Source organism: Phocoena sinus, chromosome 14 (genome assembly GCF_008692025.1).
Source record: "Phocoena sinus isolate mPhoSin1 chromosome 14, mPhoSin1.pri, whole genome shotgun sequence".
Classification (NCBI taxonomy): Eukaryota; Metazoa; Chordata; class Mammalia; order Artiodactyla; family Phocoenidae; genus Phocoena; species Phocoena sinus.
Genome location: NC_045776.1, coordinates 45,395,112 through 45,418,785, shown reverse-complemented (window position 1 = coordinate 45,418,785; position 23,674 = coordinate 45,395,112). Strand labels below are relative to the sequence as shown.

General features: G+C 35.1%; 1 non-coding gene across 1 annotated transcript; it reads left to right on the top strand.

Moving 5' to 3' along the window:
- Nucleotides 1-16,048: 16,048 nt before the first annotated feature.
- On the top strand, nucleotides 16,049-16,153 carry LOC116739395. Its single transcript, XR_004345570.1, has one exon. It is a non-coding gene; the product is annotated as a U6 spliceosomal RNA (small nuclear RNA).
- The last annotated feature ends 7,521 nt before the right edge of the window (nucleotides 16,154-23,674 follow it).

The window sequence follows — 23,674 nt, the reverse complement described above, 5'->3', positions numbered from 1 at the left end:
ATTGACAGATGAATGGCTAAAGAAGATGTGGTAGGTGTATACAATAGAATATTACTCAACCGTAAAAAGGAAGAAAATTGGGTCATTTGTAGAGACGTGGATGGATCAAGACTGTCATACAGAGTGAAGTAAGTCAGAAAGAGAAAAACAAATATCATATATTAATGCATATATGTGGAACCTAGAATAATTGTACAGATGAACTGGTTTACAGGGCAGAAATTGAGACACAGATGTAGAGACCAAATGTATGGACACCAAGGGGGGAAACTGGCGGGGTGGGGGCGGGGATTGGTGGTGTGATGAATTGGGGGATCGGGATTGACATATATACACTAATACATATAAAATGGATAACTAATAAGAACCTGCTGTATAAAAAAATGAATAAAATAAAATTCAAACACAAAAAAAGAATGAAAGAAAAATAAATTAAATTTAAAAAGTTATTAAAATAAAAATAATAAAAATTATTCAAAATAAAAAAATTAAAATATAATTAAAAGAAACAAAGCCAAGAAAAAAAAACCAGACAGACAGAGCCCCAGGACAAATGGTGAAAGCAAAGCTATACAGACAAAATCACACAAAAAAGCATACACATACACACTCACAAAAAGAGAAAAAGGAAAAAAAAATATATATATCTATATATAAAAAAATGGAAAAGAGAAATCAAATCAATAAACCAATCTACCAATGATAATAAGCTCTAAATACTAAACTAAGATAAACATAAAAGCAAAAACAAATTAGATGCAGAAAGCACCCCCAAGTCTACATTGCTCCCAAAGTCCACCACCTCAATTTTTGGATGAATCATTGTCTCTTCAGGTATTCCACAGATGCAGGGTATATCGAGTTGATTGTGGAGATTTAATCTGCTGCTCCTGAGGCTGCTGGGAGAGATTTCCCTTTTTCTTCTTTGTTCGCACAGCTCCTGGGGTTCAGCTTTGGATCTGGCTCCGCCTATGCATGTAGGTCACCTGAGGGCATCTATTCTTCCCTCAGACAGGATGGTGTTAAAGGAGCAGCTGATTAGGGGGCTCTGACTCACTCAGGCTGGGGCGGGCGGGGGGCGGGTATGGAATGCGGGGCAAGCCTGCGGTGGCAGAGGCCGGCGTGACGTTGCAACAGTCTGAGGCGCGCCGTGTGTTCTCCTGGGGAAGCTGTCCCTGGGTCATGGGAACCTGGCAGTGGCAGGCTGCACAGGCTCCCGGGAGGGGAGGTGTGCTTGCACACAGGTTTCTTGGTGCCTGCAGGATCAGCCTTAGCATCTCATGCCCGTCTCTGGTGTCACCTATCCTTCTCAAACTCTTCCAAAATATAGCAGATGGAGGAACACTCCTAAGCTCATTCTACGAGGCCACCATCACCCTAATACCAAAACCAGACAAAGATGTCACAAAGAAAGAAAACTACAGGCCAATATCACTGATGAACATAGATGCAAAAATCCTCAACAAAATACTAGCAAACAGAATCCAACAGCACATTAAAAGGATCATACATCATGTTCAAGGGGGGTTTATTTGAGGAATGCAAGGATTCTTCAATATATGCAAATCAATCAACATGATACACCATATTAACAAATTGAAGGAGAAAACCCATATGATCATCTCAATCGATGCAGTGAAAGCTTCCGAGAAAATTCAACACCCATTTATGATAAAAACCCTGCAGAAAGTAGGCATAGAGGGAACTTTCCTCAACATAATAAAGGCCATATATGACAAACCCACAACCATCATCATCCTCAATGGTGAAAAACTGAAACCATTTCCACTAAGATCAGGAAAAAGACAAGGTTGCCCACTCTCACCACTATCATTCAACATACTTTTGGAAGTTTTAGAGAAGAAAGTTTCAGAGAAGAAAAAGGAATCCAAATTGGAAAAGAAGAAGTAAAACTGTTACTGTTTGGAGATGACATGATACTCTATATAGAGAATCCTAAAGATGATACCAGAAAACTACTAGAACTAATGAATGAATTTGGTAAAGTAGCAGCATACAAAATTAATGAACAGAAATCTCTGGCATTCCTATATACTAATGATGAAAAATTTGAAAGTGAAATTAAGAAAACACCCCCATTTACCATTGCAACAAAAAGAATAAAATATTTAGGAATAAACCTACCTGAGGAGACAAAAGATCTGTATGCAGAAAAGTATAAGACACTGATGAAAGAAATTATAGATAATACAAATAAATGGAGAGATATACCATGTTCTTGGATTGGAAGAATCAACATTGTGAAAATGACTAGAGTACCCAAAGCAATCTACACAGATTTAATGCAATCCCTATCAAACTACCACTGGAATTTTTCACAGAAGTAGAACGAAAAATTTTCACAATTTGTATGGAAACACAAAAGACCCCGAATAGCCAAAGCAATCTTGAGAACGAAAAATGGAGCTGGAGGAATCATGCTCCTGACTTCTGACTATACTACAAGGCTACAATAATCAAGACAGTATGGTACTGGCACAAAAACAGAAATATAGATCAATGGAACAGGATAGAAAGCCCAGAGATAAACCCACACATATATGGTCATGTTATCTTTGATAAAGGAGGCAAGAAGATACAGTGGAGAAAAGACAGCCTCTTCAATAAGTGGTGCTGGGAAAACTGGACAGGTACATGTAAAAGTATGAAATTAGAACACTCCCTAACACCATACACAAAAATAAATTCAAAATGGATTAAAGACCTAAATGTAAGGCCAGACACTATCAAACTCTTAGAAGAAAACACAGGCAGAACACTGTATGACATAAATCACAGCAAGATCCTTTTGACCCACCTCCTAGAGAAATGGAAATAAAAACAAAAATAAACAAATGGGACCTAATGAAACTTCAAAGCTTTTGCACAGCAAAGGAAACCATAAACAAGACCAAAAGACAACCCTCAGAATGGGAGAAAATATTTGCAAATGAAGCAACTACAAAGGATTAATCTCCAAAATTTACAAGCAGCTCATGCAGCTCAATAGCAAAAAAAACAAACAACCCAATCCAAACATGGGCAGAAGACCTAAATAGACATTTCTCCAAAGAAGATATACAGATTTCCAACAAACACATGAAAGAATGCTCAACATCATTAATCATTAGAGAAATGCAAATCAAAACTACAATGAGATATCATCTCTCACTGGTCAGAATGGTCATCATCAAAAAATCTAAAAACATTAAATGTTGGAGAGGGTGTGGAGAAAAGGGAACACTCTTGCACTGTTGGTGGGAATGTAAATTGATACAGCCACTATGGAGAACAGTATGGAGGTTCCTTAAAAAAGTACAAATAGAACTACCATATGACCCAGCAATCCCACTACTTGGCATATACCCTGTGAAAACCATAATTCAAAGAGTCATGTACCAAAATGTTCATTGCAGCTCTATTTACAATAGCCAGGACATGAATGGATAAAGAAGATATGGCACATATATACAATGGAATATTACTGAGCCATAAAAAGAAATGAAATTGAGTTATTTGTAGTGAGGTGGATGAACCTAGAGTCTGTCATACAGAATGAAGTAAGTCAGAAAGAGAAAAACAAAGTCCATACGTTAACACATATATATGGAATCTAAAAAAAAAAAAAGAAAGGTCATGAAGAACTTAGGGGCAAGATGGGAATAAAGAAGGAGACCTACTAGAGAATGGACTTGAGGATATGGGGAGGGGGAAGGGTAAGTTGTGACAAAGTGAGAGAGTGGCATGGACATATATACACTACCAAACGTAAAATAAATAGGTAGTGGGAAGCAGCCGCATAGCAGAGGGAGATCAGCTCGGTGCTTTGTGACCACCTAGAGGGGTGGGATTGGGAGAGTGGGAGGGAGGGAGACGCAAGAGGGAAGAGATATGGGAACATATGTATATGTATAACTGATTCACTTTGTTATAAAGCAGAAACTAACACACCATTGTAAAGCAGTTATACTCCAATAAAGGTGTTAAAAAAAGAGAAATAAGCAAAAGAAATGTGCCCTATTTTTTCCTTTTCATGATCGTTTCCTGTGAACACATAGAAGGGATATTGTTCAAAAGGCAAGGTATGTTGCTCGTCACGTGAAACCTTAGCTAAACAAATGTGTTGGTTGCCAGAACTCTCTGTTTCTGTCTCTGTATATCTTTTTTCTCTCTCATTTTCTCAAGTTGAATAGATGATAGGGAGCCTTTCTGGGGCAGAGGATCTTTGAAAGGGTTTCTGTAATATGTGCAAAATAAAAATCAATCAATCGAATGATAAGAAAACATTTTGTCACAATTTAATTGCCAGCCCTACTTCCTTCTTAGTGGTACCTACACTGATGTTATGTAATAGACAGCAGCTTGTATTTAATCAAATCAGCCGTGATGTGCTGAAGTCAACTCCTCCTGGTTTGTGAAGTACAGTGTGAGCATCTCTTCCCAACTCCATGCTCAGTCATGTCAAGTTGATAACTTGAAGTTAGCCATGGTGGGAGTTTTAACACCACATAAATCAGCAAACATTAAAAATCGGCGCCCCCTCCCTGAGAGCTGATTGTTAAATTGTTACCAGGACACCACTGATATTATCTCTGAGTTACAAATTTTACTCTGGAAAAAACATTGTCTGTATGTGATTGGCCATATAATATACAAACTTGTAAAATTAAAACTTTTCAGAAATTTACACAAATCATTATTTATTGGCATGAACCAGTCACTAGTAAGTCAGAAAAGACTAACACAGATTTTTTTAACCTTATTTGAGTTGATACTAAAATCATAGATAAAACTTTAATTAATTTCTCTCTCCTTATTGAACATTAAGCTTAAAGATTTTTAAAGAATGTTTTTAAGTAACCAAACACAGTTGAGTTTATCTGTTCATATAAAGAAGACCTACAATGAATTCTTTGGACCTTCCAAACTTATAGCAATTGGACATTCTTAGACTTCTTTAAAACATTTTCCAGATTTAGGTGGTAGTTAAAAGACTTTTTTTTTTTTTTGGCAGTACACGGGCCTCTCACTGTTGTGGCCTCTCCCGTTGCAGAGCACAGGCTCCGGACGCGCAGGCTCAGCAGCCATGGCTCACGGGCCTAGCCACTCCACGGCATGTGGGATCTTCCCGGACCGGGTCACGAACCCATGTCCCCTGCATCAGCAGGCGGACTCTCAACCACTGCGCCACCAGGGAAGACCCAAGCAGCAAGTTTTTTTAGCTAATATTTTCTCTTTGACTATTATTACACCATGATCTTAGAAAGACCAGTTTCTTTTTCTTTTGAGCTCTAGCAATGAAGAAGCAATTCTCTGTTTATGGTATAAAAGAAACAACGTCCTCTAGAGAACAGTAGGTGAGGGACTATAAATTTTTTGTAGACTCCAGTACAGATGAATTATTAAGATGGAAGCTTTTACTATGGTATTTATACCTCTAACTGAAAGAGCAAGTAGAAATTAAATAATAAAAAAGTTATATACCTAAATCACTCCCTAACTCCGCACAGTGCTTTAAAATTTTTGTCTAGGTTAAGTGGATATCCTTGGAAGAGTTATCACTCATTTCCTCTTCATGTCTTCAGGTTTTTACTGTTCATCTATTTTAATTACTCAGTGATTTAATCTAATATACCTCCAGTGCTTAGGATAATGTCTCATGCATAATAGGAGCTCAAAATATATTGGTTAAGAGTATGAAGATATATATATGTGTGTCTATCTATCTAACTGGCTAGCTAACTAGCTAGCTGATCTACCTTAATAAATTGATGACAGTATTCAGATATATGATAGGAGGAGAGTTCCTAGAAATTAAAGGCCTTTAATCAGGACTAAATTAACTTCTGTCCCTGCTCAAGTTCAACTTTAATTTGCTTTCTTTCACTACGGGCCATTTCCAATCCTATTTCTTGAATCCTTTCCTTCTCCCTTTTGCTGTTTTATTCACTAGCTTCTTAAATTATATTTGTATTAATGCTGCCTTTTTCAAAGGAATTGCTGAATCATACAGGCATGTGAATTATTGACCCCAGTTCCTAACCTTCCTACATATTAAAATGTACTACTGCATTACAGGTCACAAAAATGATTGGTGAGTAGAAGCTGTTATGCTGTTACATTTCTATGTGTCAAAAGATAAATACAGCACATAGTGCCAGAAAGCAGGAAAATATAATCAAGAATTTCATCTACTGCCATTACCATTCAAGTGGAAAACCATTTCTGAAATGTGTAAAATGCTACACTGGCTCTATCATTGATAAATAAATAATAAATGAACACTTTCTTTCTCCAAATCGTTTACAAATCAACATTTTATAAAGTATAAATAGTACTTCCATAAATTACACATGGATATTTATTAAAATAACTAACAAATATTAACTTTCTAACTTTTAAGGGTGTATTTCTTTAGCCTATTGATTTAAATGATACTTGTGGAAAGGTTTTATTCTGTTTTAGTTAGTTTGTCAAGGTAAGATTATTCACTTTTTATATTTTAGATGAGAAATAATGATTACTCATGTGGTATACATTAGGAAAAATTATCTTCAAATGAGTAAGATAAAACATTTATGTTGAAACTACAATATAATTAAGAATATGAAAACCTTATGTTAAAATAATTTGTTTAGGAAGAAAAATATTGAATATTTAAAAAAAGAAATGATTTTAAATATATAAAATATACCCATTGATAACATAAGTTTTTGTAAGCAGACTCTAGTCTCTGCAAAAGAAAGTTATTATATAGAGACATTTATTAATTTGAAAGGCAAGTAGAATGAGATTTAAATTTAATTAATTACATATTAACAAATGTATCAAACTCAAACCTCAAAGTTCATATAGCCTTCCAATATAAGATTATGGAAACAATAAACATAATGAAATATATAATGTCCATCTTACTTCTTTTTCTAGGGGTAAACTGAGCTTGGAGCTCCTTGACTAATTAGGAAATTCCACACCTGAGTGGGCACTAGAAAGTGGTTTTTTAATGTGAGAACTGAACCCATTTACTCCCTCCCTTCATTCTGTTTAAATTATACTGACACAACAGAGAAAGATGTAATTCGATTAGATTGTGACTATTTTTTTAAATATTCATTCTAAAATTATGTGGTTATTACCTGTGGAAAATATCAAGTGTTTACATCTGTTTTAGTACTTTGGAGATTAAACCTGAAGTTATTCTTCAGAGAATAGTCGTCAAGAGGCTTTGGAGGAATTTTTTTTCTCTTAAATTTCTAACTCTTCACTCAGGAACTATTGGAAGACAGATTCTGAGACCATTTTAAAAACTCTGAGATAATTAGCAGAATGCAAAGAAATAACCATAATTCATCAATTGTTTTTGATCTGCTGTGATAAAGTTCATGGTGTATATTTTGAACATTTCTGTTTTGGGGTGTGGGGAGTGTAAGTGTGGCTATCCATTTCTTGATTAAATGAATGTAAGAAAAAAATAGAAAAGTTAGCTTAACTCAGTGATGTTTGTTTGCTCAAAACTGCAATATAATATATTGATTTATATGCAAAGTCTTTCCCTCATACACTAGGTCATATTGCTTATATTCAAAATTCATAAACTCCTAGGGAGCTTTAAAACTTTGATATTCTGCTAACCTGAATATACACTTTTCCCCCTTGACAGCCAGTTCTTCTGAGAGAGAAGGTCGCATTTGCCCAATAAGGCTAATTTTCATTTGTAAAAACCCATCTCAAAAAGTTGTTAAGATATAATTTTAAGCAGCAGCAAAAAACATTCGCCAGTAATGTTGAAGGACCGCTCTTTCTCTTTTAATCACCGAAATCAGCAGCCGTATTATAAAAAGGAATAGACCCTGGGGTGATTACGTTCAGAGTACTGGAAAAAAGAAAATGATTTCTTTTTATCTTGCCCAAAATATGAATTCTAAATATAAAAGTAATCAGAGAGGGGCAGCTGGTTCCAACATTCTGAACTAACTATAAAATTAGTACAAATAAATTTGTCTTAAGATTTGTGCTTTGCTTACACGCAAATGAGAGGAGGACTTTTGCATTGAATCTGACCTATCTGTCCCTAGAGAAAGCAATCTTTCCATTTCTCAACAGCCTCCGTATAACCCTATCACTAAACATTGGTTTCAGGTTTCCAAATTTAATTATTTCTATTTTAATTATTTCAGAAATGCATGAACTCTATAAAGCTTAAACAATGATCAAATATGACAAGATATTGAGTCAAATCAAGTCCAATTAATTAGATCTAGAATACAATACACATAACAACCAAAAAGGATTCTTATTGTCTAGCTAATGATCACTAGTTTAGGTCAACCTAGGAAAGAAAAAAAAGTGCACCACAAAAATCTGTTAATATGTTAAATATCAAACAAAATATTATAAGGTAGTCAGAATAGGTAAAGAGCATACACTTAGAAATCAAGAAAATCAAGTTTTAAATTCAGACCATTTCTCCTACTTATGAGGTGATTTTTTAAATGTTTCTTATTTTTTCAAAAGCTCACTTTCTTCATCTGTGAAATAGGATAATGTTGAATGTTTAATTTGCTAAAACTTATAGAAATGGCTTGGCTTATAAGAGTTACTCAGAAAAATAATTCTTATTATAAATTTTAAGATGAACTGTTTCAAATAAAGTACCATAGTTTCAACTTTACAAAGGTTTTATCATCGATTTAAGCTAGCAAATAATTCACATTCTTATTTGAGGGATACAAATAATAGCTACCTTTTATATGTTTAAATCTTTCCTTGGAATTGCAGAATATATACGCATACAGGTGTGTGTGCAAACATATACACATACACACATGCATACTTCTTTCATAATGCAATTGTTCTTACAGTAACTTCAAGCAAAGACACATAACGACTTTATAGTAATTTTATAATGCTGTTTTGATAATTCAGAAATTATTCCTAATGAGAAAATGTGTTTAGATTCAAATCTAAAACAAATCAAATCACAAAATGACATTCTTGATGTTCATTTTTCCCATATTTTCTTTGACTTTTAAAAATTTCTGTAGGGGAAAATGTCAGCATTTTTCATCGTTACTTCCACATCACAATCTGAAAGATCTTATTGCTCCATCTACATTTTAACAAACCAATTTTAAAAAAAGGATGTATGCCTTTATAATAGATATTACTGTTTTTTCCACTTGATTTTGGTGACTCTGCTGCTTACTTTTACTGCACATATGTTTAGATCTGGCTCACAGATGTATTTTGGTCAAAACAATTGATGTGTGTCTCTGCATTTATGTTTATATATATATAAATGTACAAATAAATAAATATTTGTAAACTGCTCTTAGGGCAGACAGTCTCCAGTTCACCACAGACCCTGCTACTCTCTATTGCCTTATTCTGAACTGCTTCACATTTTATCATCCAAGAAGACAGATGAGTTTTGACTGCATCTTAAGTGATCTCCAGAGCAATAGGGCCTTTTAATAAATCACTGCCATTGCCTAGTCGAGACACACTGGTTTTAGCATTCTCAAAAATGTTCCTGCTAGTTTTCACTGCTGAACTTACGGCTAAAATTTATGGCATTTATTTTTAAAACAATTCGGATTAAATACATGGGCTAATAGAGATCTTGGGTTCTATGCAACAGATGGCTAAATCTATGTAAAATATTCAGAAGGCTTTTATTGTTATATTACATTTGTCAGATAGCAAAACAGTTAACTGTTCCTATTAATGCACTTTCAGAAGAGAAACTATGACATGTCCACATTTTTATGTGTATCTCATATAAAATGAAGAACCGAATTCATTAATTTTTGCACTAACAATTTTACATGAATTTACCCTTTGTGAAAATGTGCCATTGTCTTGTTTCCTTGCAAGGGTACATTCAATCAATTCTAGTTATTTTTAAAATGACAGGCAGATAGCATTAGTTATTGCCCAGCCAAGTGTGGTCTTGTACTCAGTCCCTTTCCAAGAATACTTCTTCTAAGGGTCAGCAGATTTTTAAATATTTATTTTTAAATTTGTGTTTCTCTTAAATAGTAATTACAATACATTATTTGATATCCTCTGAGTTCTAAGTGTGTAAGGAAAGAAAAGAATATATATATGCAAATATAAAATACAGGCATATATGTACATGTACATATTTTGTATATATGTGTAGAATTAATGCATGTATAAATATGTATGAGTATATATATATAGATGTGTGTATATCTATATCATTAGATTGGATGTAGTTATTATATCTAATGACTTGTAGAAGCATGGTCATTTGTCTGAAAAGTCTAGGAGGGTAGGTTGGAGGGGTTGGCATTAGATCTGCCAAGAGATTGCAGGGATTGAAACAGATGCTGACAGTACCATTTCAAACAAGAGGACACAGGAATGAAGTCTAATTTTTAGGAAGTCTGCCCAATGTAAAAGAAAATATTAACTATGTAAGTCTAATGGAAAAACAGGGATTTTACATAGCATCAAAAATCTAGGTTGTGTTATCAGTTATTGCCTTCCAGGTAAACAGGCCCAAGAAGAAATTTGTACAAGGATAACAAGACTAAAGCTTAGGCTTTGATATAACATCTTAGTCCCTAGAGAGAGTGTTTGGCAACAAGGCAGGTTTTAGTCCTTGTCAGAGGTGAGGTAGAGAATGGGAAGCAAGTTGGCGGTTATTGAGAGCTTAGTACCATATAAATTGTGTTGGATGAAGATAATCAAGACAGCATTTCAAACACGGATTGAGAGAAAGCCCCAGCGAATGAGAGATGAGATCCTCAGGTCTGGAGAGCCAGGAAGAGGCCCCTGGGAGCATTGTGCTTAAAAAACACACAGACGATGCTCCTGGCCAGCCAAGGAAGGAAGGTGAGGGAATGCCAAGCCCTTGCCATGAGCTATTTATGTACTGGAGCCCCTTCTTGACTTAGTCAGAAATAGTTCAGAAACAGTCCAAATTGACCTGCAAGTAGAGTGTCCAATGGAGCCTAGCTCTGGGAGAGTTGGATACAGTAATATAATACTTGCAGCTAATAGTTAGTATCTAATTTTAGTATCTAAAACAATAAAGTTTATACTAGGAATATTAGGACTGTGCTACACCCTGGTTTTAGATGGGCCCATAGATTTTCATTGCTAAGCTGCCCTGCTTGACTCAAGGACTTCCATATTCAATAAGCACACGTCACGTATAGGCTCTATGGCTTAAAATATTTTTATACTATATGTAGTCACCAGCAAAGTGGACCTCTTTTCAATCTTTTCCTTCAATATTAGCCTCTGAGAGAAAGAAAAGAATTACTAGTCCTTTTGGCTTAGCTTATTCACTAAATTTGTAACTAGACAATTTTTTTTTAAGTTTTATTATTGCTCATCGGAATTGTACAGTGTTTCATTTATAAAATAGGTTAAATGCAAATTGTGGGCTGATTTGCAGAATCAAGCTGCCACATACAAGAATGGTTCCTTTGGGAGGAATTCGTATCAGATTCCAAACAAATAATTCAAACCTAAATATAAAAAAAAATCAACTTATTTGCAGCTTCAAAGTTTCTTACATTTGGTTGTTTTGAAATGCAGCACACCTGCTTGACTCAAATTACTAATACCATACTTATGATTTCGTCTGATGTTTACAGCTGAGTTTACAAATACTATCTGTTCTGTGGAAAGCATTTATAACTCTGGTATTGGTAAAGTGAAATACTATCACCTTAGATGCTTTTGTTGCTCAATCATGCTTTAGTTGACTTCACATATTGCATTTCAGAAAACAAGGTTTGACCTGCAAAATATCAGAATTTCCATAATAACTAAGAATCATAACATACCTTGAAGAAGAATGTATTTGAAAAATAACTTGCCAGTCAATTGAAAGTTTTACATGTAAATGGAAAAGGAGAGAGGAAAGAAATAAATAGCATTAAATTCAAAACAAAAGACATATTGGAAAAATATGTATTTGACTAAAAATTTAAAGAAGGGCTGTAATGGAAAAGGAGACTAATAGTTTTCAGTAGAATATAGTAGAGAGAAGACTGCTAAGAAGTCTGAATACTGTTTAAAAATCCAAGCAAGTAGAAGCAAGTAGAGAGAATTCCAGTGAGGGTGAAATGAATATGAATGTGGGAGCAAGTTACAAACTAATAGGCTAGAAGCAAGAACATGCATGCTGCTTCCCTAACAGAGAAGAAGCAGAGATAAGATATGACACTGATTGAGGAAATCCACTCTTCAGATATCTGCAGGAGTTCCATTTTTTTGAAAGCAGATAATATGAAAAAATTTTGGCTTGTCAATTTTATCTCTCACAAGCAATGAGAAAATACATATGTACTGTCGGTGTTTAGATTGGAGAAGAGAAGATTCAGAGGTCCCATGATGGCTGTCTTTAAATAAAGGAAGATATGTCAGGTGAGAAAGGGATTATTTAGCCTACTATGCAATTCCAGAGACTATAACTAGGACCAATACACAGAAATTCAAGGGGAGTTAAATTTAATTCAAAAACTGCATGAGTTTTAATTAATTTATTCATGATTAATGAGTAGTATAAGCTCATGGAATAGGGTTTTCAGTGAGGAAGTCATGGGTCTCTTTGTGATCTGCAAGTTCAAATAGGTCATCTCTGAGCCTATAGGACATTAACTTTTATTAGAATGGAAGAAAATACTGATAACTTATTTGAGAAGAGTGAGGGTCACAGAGGAGTTGACAGGAGTCAGGAGAAATCCAATATAAGTTGGTACTTGAGAAGATTATGTAGAACTCTCAGTGAGAGGAAAAAAAAAAGATAATTGTCAATATTGGTTGCTTGAACTCAATAAAGGAAGTGGAGTGAACACCTGGAACTTTAGCTAATGAGGTACTGTTAAAGAAGGCACTTTCAATACAATACTGAGAAGAGGGGTAGCATACAATGATGTTTCTCTGCCCGTTTCCAACCTTTATTGGGGTGGTAGGACCCACCTATGTAAGAATGAGAATTTGAAATGGTAGAGATTAAATGATCTGACTTTAAGCACAAATAAATCAATCTTTGTGAGACTTTGGCAAGGCATTTTCTGGAAATCCTATTCAAGTGATTGTAACTTATCCTTAACAGATATGTCCTCTAGAGATATGCCAACTCCATTCCTTAAAACCAGTTAATGAGAGCTATAAGAATGCTTAGCAATAATCTATTATTTAAACTTAGTAACTATAGCAACTCTATAGTTTTGTGTTTTTTTTTTTTCTCCTCTGGCAGAAACAGGATTGTTCATGATTCACTGGTCATTTTTATTTTTTTGGCTTCGATGTTACTTGGAAGAAATGTTTTACTATTTTGTTCTTTAATCTGATAAAGGTTATCCACATAAAATACAGTAAACACAATATTTTATAGTGAAATGCTGAAAGTATTCCCTTTAAAGTTTTTTGAACAAGAAATGTTACTGTTATTACAACTTTTTTACAATTTGGGGTTTTCAGTGCAGAGAGACAAAGAAAAAAATTATATGCAGTTTGGAAACAAAAAGTCAACAAACAAAAACCTGCCAATAGTTGCAAATCATATCCCTGTGAATGAAGGCAATTTGATAGAACATAAGTAATAAATTACTTGTTAACTTATTAATAATTTATCAAGTTATTAAGACTGCTGAATTTAAGTATAACAGTTTAAAAATGAAAGTATTACATACACATTTACATGAATATTTAAAATATTAAAAAATAAACCCCATTTTAAATTATAAAAATGAAAGCTGTCTAGGAATTTATCATACAAATTCCTATGCAAAATTTCTTTGAAAATTATTTTTAATCTGATTAAAAATTTTAGAAACTAAATGAGGGATATTTCATAGCTTGAAATATTCAATAATCAAAAATATAAAATCTCTCAAAATTGATCTATAGATGAAATGCAATTCTAATCAAAATCCATTTGTGTGTGTGTGTGTTTACACTGATTATTTTAGCCTAAAGTTTATACATAGTGAAAAGAACCAAGAGTAACTAAGGTAATTTTAAAGAACGCATTGGGAGGACTTGCCCTACCAGGTATGAATTTTTATGATAAAGCTCTAGTAACCAAGAGAGTGTGATATTGGTGCAGAAATACACAAACAAATGGAGCACAAATCAGACCTCAGAGATAGACACACAAACACACACACATACACACACATTTTAGATAAGTGGGTCAATGTGGAAAAAGACTATTTATCCTGTTGTGCTGGAATGAGTGATTATCTCTATGTAATAAAGAAGAGGGTGATTAAATTTCTTCTTTATACCATACAGAAATAGAAACTCCATGTGGTTAAAAATCTAAATATGAAAGGAAAATGTATACAATTTTAAGAGACAATATAGGAGAACACTGTCACGACCTCACAAAAAGAAATGTTTTTTAACTGGTAAACAAACAAGAAATCAAAAAGACAAAAATTGCTAAATTCAACTTCCTTAAAGAATTTCTGTGTATTAAAATATACAATAAAAGCAATGTAAAGACATTCCACATTTGCAACACATATAAAGCATTTTCAGGGTATATAAAGAACTTCTATGAATCTATACATGAAAAAATAAAAAATCTAATAGTAATATGGTAAGCATTTTGTACAGGCACTTTGTATTAGAGACTGTCCAGTTGGGCCACAAGTATGTGAGGTATTATTCAGGGAAATGCAGACATAATTATTTTCTTATACATACTTTTTTTTTCATAAAGAGAATGTGAATGATACATTTTCTGAATCAATACATGTTTGAAATTGCCCCATTTCTTCTAGAATTTAATTTTGTAGATAATTAGTCTTCAAGTATTTTTTCTTCATGGATAACCCAATTCTTTAACATGGATGATTATATAATAATTCTTCTTACACTTATAATTTAGAAATGTTACAAGGTGATGACTTATTTGCCAGATACTTAGTGAATTATTTTATGAAAAGATTTGTGTCTTATACTTGGACATTAAAAAAAAATATTCTTCTCTGATTATTTCTTCTTTTTTCTATTCTTTCCATATGGATTCCTATATATAAGATTTCCCAAATTAGTCCTCCCCATCTCTTTCTTTTTTTTTCTTGTTAACTTCTATGTCTTTGTCTTATATTATTCCTTGGAGTTCAGAGAATTTCCTAGGATTCTCTTTTGGTTCAATAATTTGCTTTTCTGCCTTATTCAATGATTATTCACTGCTTTAAAAAAAAAAAAAAAGCCTTGCAATCATGATTTGCATTTGCAAGAACTCCCTCATTTTGATATTACTCCATTTTCATAAAAGCCTGCTTTAGATTTACCAATGCAACATGCATTCTACCTTTCTGCAAAAGAATCCTCTTCTTGTAATGACTATTTTTACAAAGCATCATTTGCTCTCAATTCTCATTTTGTCCTATTCTTTTTGTTGCTAAGTGCTTTTATTTCTGGATTTTTCCCCCTTTTCTTCTTACACTTTTATAGAGAGACTTACATGTATTAGCTCTAGTAGAGAGTTGGGACCTTAAACAATATTGTTATTACTGATCAATTCATTTAGTTTTAAGGACAAGTATAAGTATTTAGATACATTGTAAAATCTCTTTTTTAATGTTAAACATTAAATTTGCTGGAAAATGTTTGGCTTTTGGCAGAGAGAAATAGTTTTGGAGCAGAGAGTTTTTCCTTTTTAGAAACAATCTCTTTAAGTGTACATTGGCAGCGCAAAGACAGATAAAGTAGTGTTCCTCTCCCTAGGAGGCAACGTGGAATCTACGAATCTCCATGTTTTCCTCAGCTCCACCCAACAAGCTGTTTCTGTGAATCTATTCCCTGACTCCTACAAATTAGGTGTGACTCGGAGGCTCAGATAGGGTCAAATTTACTAGTATGCTCTGTTCTTCAGCCTTCTAAATGTCAGTCTCCACTTTAATAAATAAAATTCTTGTAATTGTAATTTTATCTGTGTGATTGGTTAAGCTTAGCAAGGTTAGAGGAAAGAAGATCAATAAATGAAAAGAACGGTATTTCTATATACTAGAAATGAATAAAATCAGAAGTTGAAATAAAAAATAATGCTTACTTCATCAATACATACAATAAAATTGGAACAATGCAGAGATGATTAGCATGGCCCCTGCACAAGGATGACATGTGAATTCCTGAAGCATCTTTATTTGTAAGGGCAAATACTCTGATTCCATTTATATGAGGTACCTAGAGGAGTCAAATCTATAGAGACAGAAGGTAAAATGGTGGTTTCTCGGGGCTGGAGGGAGGGAGAAGTTATTGTTTAATGGATACAGATTTTCAGTTTGGGAAGATAAAAAACATTCTATAGTTGGAGTGGTGATGGTTGCACCACAGTGTGAATGTACTTTAATGACACTGACTTGCACACTTGAAAATGCTTAAAATGGTAAATTTTATGTTATGTATATTTTGTCACAATAAATAATATAAATAATACCCATGTACATTAGCATTAAGAAATATGAACTACTTGGGGATAAATAGCTAAACAACTTTGAAAAGAGAAATGTAAACTCCTAATTTCAAGACTTACTGTAAACCTTCAGTAATTAAGACATTGTGTCCAGATAGCCAAATAGATCAAAGAAATAGAATAGAGTTCAGAAATAGATCATCACACATATGGCCAACTGATTTTCAACAAATGTGCAAAGATAATTCAGTGAAGAAAGCATAGTCATTTTAATTAGTAGTGTCGCAAAAACTTGGATATTCATGTGCAAAAATATGAGCCATACCTCTCAAGATAAACAAGAATAACTCAAAATGGATCACAGATATAAATGTAAAAACTAAAAGTATGAAATTTGTAGAAGAAAATGTAAGATCTTTATGACTTAGAATTAGGCCAGAGTTTCTCCACTTTCTCACTACTGAAATGTATAATTCTTTGTGGGGAGGGGGAGGGGAGCTCTCCAGTGCATCATAGGATATTTAGTACCATCCTTGGGCTCTACCCAGTAAATACCAGTAGTGTCTCACCTTACCCACCTCCTACTATGACAATCAAGTTTCTCCAAATATTGCAAAATGTCCTGTGGGTAGAACATTGACCTTGGTTGAGAACCACTGGTTTAGACAAAGGTTTCTTAGCTATAACACCAAAAGCAGAATCAATGAAAAAAACAAATTGATGAATAGGACTTTATCATAATTAAGGATTTGTGTTCTTCCAAAGACACTTTTCAGAGAATGAGAAGACAAACTACAGACAGAGGAAATATATTCAAATGATATATCTGACAAAGGACTTTCATCCAGGATATATAAAGAACGCTTAAAACTCAATAAGATAACAAAAAGTAAAATTAAAAAACAGCAGAAGATTTGAGCATATACTTTATGAAATAAGACGTATAAATGGCAAGTGAGCACATGGAAAGATGTTGAATAGTACATCACTAGATACATGCAAATTAAGATCACAGTGATATACCACTATACACTTACTATAATGTCTAAAATTAAACAGACTGATGATACCGAGTATTTGCAAGGTTGTAGGACAATTAGAACTTTCACATTTTCCTCCTGTAAAAGGTTACAATTATTTTGGAAAATAGTTTGGCAGTTTCTTAGAATATTAAATACACACCTACTGTTACCTATCTATTTCACTCTATTCATGAGACATGAAAGTAAATGTCCATAGAAAACTTATACACAAAACAGCTTTTTAAAAATAACCTAAAACTGAAAAGTACCCAAATGATCATCAACATGTGAGTAAATATTTGTGGTATATCCACACAATGAAATACTATACAGTAATAAACAGGAAGGGACTATTGATACACACATAAACATGGATGAGTCTCTAAACAATTATGCTGAGTGAAAGAAGCCAAACACAAAAGATTATCTACCATATGATTCTATTTTTACAAAATTTGAGAAAATGCATATTAATCAATAGTATCAGAAAGAAGAATCAGGGCAGAAGGGCTGGGAGGAATATATTATAAAGGGGTAAAAGGAAACTTTTGGGGGTAATGGATAGGTTAAGTAAATTGATTGTGGCAATGATTTTATGGGTGTATACATATGTACATTTTATTATATGTCAATTATACCTCAATAAAGCTATGAAAAGATAAGGAAAAAGAGTTTGATTATTGAATAAGATATGTAAGTAAGGCTTAAATAAAGGCTAGCCCTTTATCAAACATTTCCAATGAGCATTATTATATTAAATGTTTGAAATACCCTAAATCAAATAGCCTGTTTTACTTTGTTTAAACTATCATTTCTCAAATGCTTTGTATATTGGGATCATTTACCCAACATTTTTTCTTTTCACATACTACCTACAATTAGCCTCAAGTACTAGCATTTCACAGATCCTGCTTTAGGAAATACTGGTCTTGAACTGTAAGCAACAAACAATGTCTGTGTTTAGTATTAAAATGTAGGACTGAATAATGGGAGGATTTTGAATCTGGTGAGAAAAATCTGGAGGTAAGTAGGTATAATAACATACATTCCTATTTAAACTTCATTAATAAATCCTTGCCCTTTCCATGTAAGACCAAAGACTTTTCTAAGACTTCCTTGTTTACAATAAAACACCAAAATGTGTTTTTATTTATTGTGTTTACACTTGTAAAGTTTACACTGTATTGTGTTTCACTTGTTTTTTTATTTGTTGTTTTCCTCCTGGAAGGGTCATTAGTTGGAAGTGTGGTTAACATCGTGCCTTATGCTGGGTTCCCTAGATTCACACCCTGAGATGAAGAATCAGCTACATGTTATTTACTAAGAAAGTACTCCCAGAAGAAATCCACATGGGAGAGGGGAAAGTACAAAGTCCCAGTCTCAGCTTGATTCCTCAGAGAAACTCTGGGGTGTACATCAAACCCCAGAATTTGTCCCAAGTTCAGTCAAGGGAGCTGGAATTTCACAATTCCATACCAGTCAGTCATCAGCAAAGCGCTATAGTGGAGGGACATAAATTTCCAGTTACGTTTTTGCTCCCTGTGCTTGTGGGCAAAGCATCTTTGGCAGCCCAAGGACATTCCTACAAAGAAAGTTGAAGGTGTAGGCTGAAGAAAGCAAAGCAACCAGAAGTTCAGTAGATAGGAATCCAGTCTGGGCACTAATACACATGGTTTTTGCGAATTACATGGGGCCATTCAAGATTCAGTGGTGGAGGAGTAAGACGTGGAGATCACTTTCCTCCCCACAAATTCATCAAAAATACATCTACATGTGGAACAACTCCTACAGAACACCTAGTGAACGCTGGAAGAAGACCTCAGACTTTCCAAAAGGAAAGAAATTCCCCACATACCTAGGCAGGGCAAAAGAAAGAAGGAAAAACAGAGACAGAAGAATAGGGATGGGACCTGCATCTCTGGGAGGGAGCTGTGAAAGAGGAAGAGTTTCCACACACTAGGAAGCCCCTTCACTGGTGGGGATGGGGTTCGGCAGGGGGAAAGCTTCTGAGCCATGGAGGAGAGCGCAGCAACAGGGATGCAGAGGGCAAAATAGAGAGATTCCCACACAGAGGATAAGTGCCAGTCAGCACTCACCAGCCTGAGAGGCTTGATAGATCACCCGAGGTGGCGGGTGGGGTCTGAGAGCTGAGGCTCGGGCTTCAGAGGTCAGACCCCAGGGAGAGGACTGGGGTTGGCTGGGTGAACACAGCCTGAAGGGGGCTAGTGCACCACAGCTAGTCTGGAGGGAGTCCAGGAAAAAGTCTGGAACTGCCTAAGAGGCAAGTGACCATTGTTTTGGGGTGCATGAGGAGAGGGGGTTCAGAGCACCACCTAAACGAGCTCCAGAGACAGGTGTGAGCCACGGCTATCAGCTCGTACACCAGAGACAGGCATGAAACGCTAATGCTGCTACTGCAGCCACCAAGAAGCCTGTGTGCAAGCACAGGTCACTATCCACACCTCCCCTCCCGGGAGCCTGTGCAGCCCACAACTGCCAGGGTCCCGTGATCCAGGGAAAACTTCCCCAGAAGAACGCACAGCACGACTCAGGCTGTTGCAACGTTACGCTGGCCTCTGCCGCTGCAGGCTCGCCCCGCATTCCATACCTCTTCCTTCCACTGGCCTGAGTGAGCCAGAGCCCCCTAAAAAGCTACTCCTTTAACCCTACTCTGCCTGAGCAAAGAACAGATGCCCTCAAGAGACCTAAACACAGAGGCTGGGCCAAATCCAAAGCTGAACCCCAGGAGCTGTGCGAACATAGAAGAGAAAGGGAAATCTCTTCCAGCAGCCTCAGGAGCAGCGGATTAATTCTCCACAATCAACTTGATGTACCCTGCATCTGTAGAATACCTGAATAGACAATGCACTATCCCAAAGTTGAGGTGGTGGACTTCGGGAGCAACTGTAGACTTGGGGTATGCTGTATGCGACTGACAAGTTTCTGATTTATACGTTTATCTTAGTTTAGTATTTAGAGCTTATTATCATTGGTAGATTTGTTTAATGATTTTGTTGCTCTCTACATTTAAAAAAATATATATATATACATTTTTTTCCCATTTTCTCTTTTTCTCAGTGTGTATGTGTATGCTCCTTTGCATGATTTTGTCTGTATATCTTTGCTTTTACCACTTGTCCTAAGGTTCCGTCTGTCTGGGGTTTTTTTGTATAGTTTTTAGGGCTTGTTATAATTGGTGGATTTGCTTATTGGTTTGGTGGCTCTCTTCCTTTTTTTAAATTATTTTTTATATTTATATTTTAATAATATTAATTATTTTATTTTAATAATTTTATTCATTTTATTTTCTTTCTCTCTTTCTTCCTTCCATCCTTCTTTCTTTTCTTTCTCTCCTTCTTTCTTTCTTTCTTTCATTTGTTCATTCATTCATTCTCCTTCTTATTCTGAGCCATGTGGCTGACAGGGTCTTGGTGCCCCCATCAGGTGTCAGGCCAGAGTGTCTGAGGTAGCAGAGCTGAGTTCAGGACATTGGTCCACCAGAAACCTCCTGGCTCCTCATTACATCAGTCAGCAAGAGATCTCCCAGAGATCTCCATCTCAATGCTAAGACTCAGCTCCACTCAACAACCAGCAAGCTCCAGTGCTGGACACCGCAAGCCAAATAACTAGCAAGACAGGAACACAACACAACCCAATAGCAGAAAGGCTGCCTAAAATCATAATTCACAGACACCCCAAAACACACCACCAGACGTGGTCCTGCCCACCAGAAAGACAAGATCCAGCCACATCAATCAGAACACAGCCACCTGTCCCCTCCAACAGGAAGCCTACATAACCCACTGAAATAACCTTACCCACTGGGGGCAGATACCAAAAACAATGGGAACTACGAAACCTACAGCCTGTGAAAAGGAGACCCCAAACACAGTAAGTTAAGTAAAATGAGAAGACATAGAAACACACAGCAGAAGAAGGAGCAAGTTAAAAACCCATCAGATGAAACAAATGAAGAGGAAATAGGCAGTCTACCTGAAGAAGAATTCAGAATAATGAGAGAAAAGATGATCCAAAATCTTGGAAATAGAATGGAGAAAATAAAAGAAACGTTTAACAAGGACTTAGAAGAACTAACGAGCAAACAAACAATGATGAACAACACAGTAAATGAAACTAAAAAGTCTCCAGAAAGAATCAATAGCAGAATAACTGAGGCAGAAGAAAGGATAAGTGACCTGGAAGATAAAATAGTGGAAATAACTACCACAGAGCAGAATAAAGAAAAAAGAATGAAAAGAATTGAGGACAGTCTCAGAGACCTCTGGGCCAACATTAAATGCACCAAAATTCGAATTATAGGGGTCCCAGAAGAAGAAGAGAAAAAGAAAGGGACTGAGAAAATATTTCAAGAGATTATAGTTGAAAACTTTGCTATTATGGGAAATGAAATAATCGATAAAGTCCAGGTAGCACAGAGAGTCTGGTACAGGATAAATCTAAGGAGAAACATGCCAAGACACATATTAATCAAACTATCAAAAATTAAATACAAAGAAAAAATATTAAAAGCAGCAAGGGAAAAGCAACTAATAACATACAATGGAATCCACATAGAGTTAACAGCTGATCTTTCAGCAGAAACAGTGCAAGCCAGAAGGGTGTGGCAGACATATTTAAAGTGATGAAAGGGAAAAACCTACAACCAAGATTACTCTACACAGGAAGGATCTCATTCAGATTTGACAGAGAAATTAAAACCTTTACAGACAAGCAAAAGCTAAGAGAATTCAGCATCACCAAACCAGCTTTACAACAAATGCTAAAGGAACTTCTCTAGTCAGGAAACACAAGAGAAAGAAAAGACCTGCAAAAACAAACCCAAAAGAATTAAGAAAATGGTAATAGGAACATACATATCAATAATTACCTTAAATGTAAATGGATTAAATGCTCCAACCAAAACATAGACTTGGCTGAATGAATACAAAAAAAAGAGCTGTATATATGCTGCCTACAAGAGACCCACTTCAGACCTAGGGAAACGTACAGATTGAACGTGGTGGGATGGAAAAAGGTATTCCATGCAAATGGAAATCAAAAGAAAGCTGGAGTAACGATACTTATATCAGACAGAATAGCCTTTAAAATAAAGACTATTACAAGAGATAAAGAAGAACAATACATAATGATCAAGGGATCAATCCAAGCAGAAGATATAACAATTGTAAATATTTATGCACCCAACATAGGAGCACCTCAATACATAAGGCAAATGCTAACAGCCATAAAAGGGGAAATTGACAGTAACACAATCATAGTAGGGGACTTTAACACCTCACTTTCACCAATGGACAGATCATCCCGAATGAAAATAAATAAGGAAACACAAGCTTTAAATGACACATTAAACAAGATGGACTTTTTTATATTTATAGGACATTCCATCCAAAAACAACAGAATACACGATCTTCTCAAGTGCTCATGGAACATTCTCCAGGATAGATCTTATCTTGGGTCACAAAACAAGCCTTGATAAATTAAGAAAACTGAAGTCATCTCAAGTATTTTTTTCTGACCACAACACTACAGGATGAGATATCAATTACAGGAAAAAAACTGTAAAAAATGCAACCACATGGAGGCTAATCAATACACTATTAAACAACAAAGAGATCACTGAGGAAATCAAAGAGGAAATCAAAAAATACCTAGAAACAAATGACAATGAAAACATGATGACCCAAAACCTATGGGATGCAGCAAAAGCAGTTGTAGGAGGGAAGTTTATAGCAATACAATCCTACTTCAAGAAACAAGAGAAATCTCAAATAAACAACCTAACCTCACACCGAAAGCAATTAGAGAAAGGAGAACAAAAAAAATGCAAAGATAGCAGAAGGAAAGAAATCATAAAGATCAGATCAGAAATAAATGAAAAAGAAATGAAGGAAACAATAGCCAAGATCAATAGAAATAAAAGCTGGTTCTTTGAGAAGATAAACAAAATTGATAAACCATTAGCCAGACTCACCAAGAAAAAAAGGGAAAAGACTCAAATCAACAGAAGTAGAAATGAAAAAGGAAAAGTAACAACTGACACTGCAGAAATATAAAGGATCATAAGAGATTACTACCAGCAACTATATGCCAATAAAATGGACAACCTGGTAGAAATGGGGAAATTCTTAGAAAACCACAACCTTCTGAGAGTGAAACAGGAAGAAATAAAAAATATAAACAGATCAATCACAAGAACTGAAATTGAGACTGTGA